The sequence below is a fragment of the Myotis brandtii genome, unplaced genomic scaffold, assembly GCF_000412655.1.
Source record: "Myotis brandtii unplaced genomic scaffold, ASM41265v1 scaffold952, whole genome shotgun sequence".
Lineage (NCBI taxonomy): Eukaryota > Metazoa > Chordata > Mammalia > Chiroptera > Vespertilionidae > Myotis > Myotis brandtii.
This window is the reverse complement of record NW_005371930.1, coordinates 1,166,238-1,167,510: the sequence shown is the minus strand read 5'-3', so window position 1 is coordinate 1,167,510 and position 1,273 is coordinate 1,166,238. Positions and strand designations below refer to the sequence as shown.

Genomic DNA, 1,273 nt, shown 5'->3' with positions numbered 1-1,273 from the left:
CCCACACCCCCAGCTCCGGCCCCTCTCCTGTAGAGCAGCAGGGGACCCCGCCCAGGAGGGAGGGGGCACTCAAGTCTCCCCGCCTCCTCCAGTTTCATCACTGAACCCTGGGCAACACCTGGGCCCAGTCCAGCACTGGGCAAGCGGGGATGGAGGGACCCAGCCTTGCCCTGAGGACTCCGGTTCTGGGCCTTCAAGCAGAGGTCAGGGCAGGGGTCACCTGGGCTCAGGGCCTTCAGAACCTCTTCTCAGTTCAAGGCCCCCCCCCCCAACACACACTCAGGATCCTCAAGCTTCTCTCCCTCCAGGGCTCAGAATGGGCTCCCACTAAGGCCTCCAATAATATGACCTTCATAACCACCTAGAAGAGGACACTGAGGTTCAGAGGGGACCACATTCCAAAGTGGCTTCTCGGGACCCACAGGAGAGGGGTTGGGGAGGCAGAGCTGGACGTGGGTCCATCAGGCCCAGAGAGTCTGGCACTGAGCGGACGCTAAGCTGTGAGTGACCGACAGAGACCCTCCTGGGGCTCCAGGCCGGTCCTTGGGGCCTCCCTCCTGGAAGGGGGCACCTCTGCGTGGGCGTGGGGCGCTCCAGACAGTGTTCCCAGGACTGGGAACTGCAGATAAATGAATGAGCTGCCCAGGCTGCCCCCCTCCCCCCTCCCGAGGGTGGGACCCAGACTGGCCCTGAGTTCGGGCTGGCGAGTTGCCTGGTCAGGGGGCATCGCTGGAGGTGCCCAGTGACGAACTGAATTCCCTGGAAAAAACATTTCCTGCTCCCAGTTAGGAAGCGAGGGAGTCAGGGAGCCAGATGGAAATGAAGCCTGGATCCCGAGAGGAGCTGTGTGGGCTCCTCCACACGGATGGTGGTGGGGGGTGGGGGGGAGCTTTCCGTGGAGAAGGGAGGGCCCAGCGCCCCTCTGCCGCCCCCAGCCTGTTGCGCTTTTGGGAGGCGGCTCTGGTGTGAGGGAGGCCCGGTGGGGGTGGTGCGGTCTGGCCAGGGGCCTGGGAGCCAGGACCTGATTGACAGCCAGGGGCCCCTCCCGGGGCAGGGCTGGCTCTGCAGACGCCGTCTGCCTGGCACATAGCAGGCAGCTCGCCGTGTCCCCAGACGTGAGCGAAAGGGAGGTCCAAAGAGAGCATGGAACATTCTAGCGGGAGCGGAACAGGTCCCGCTGGCAGATGAGGGATGTGTGTTTCGGGGAAGGGTGACTCATCGGCACCAGGTGGAGGAGGGGCCACCCGCCTGGCAGCAGACGGGCTGATGGAGG

General features: G+C 64.7%; 1 protein-coding gene across 1 annotated transcript in view; it reads left to right on the top strand.

The window, feature by feature from the left end:
• The window catches only part of FBLN1 (fibulin 1), an 89,542-nt gene that overhangs the window by 2,751 nt on the left and 85,518 nt on the right, over positions 1 to 1,273 (top strand). The gene's annotated exons all lie outside the window — the stretch shown is intronic.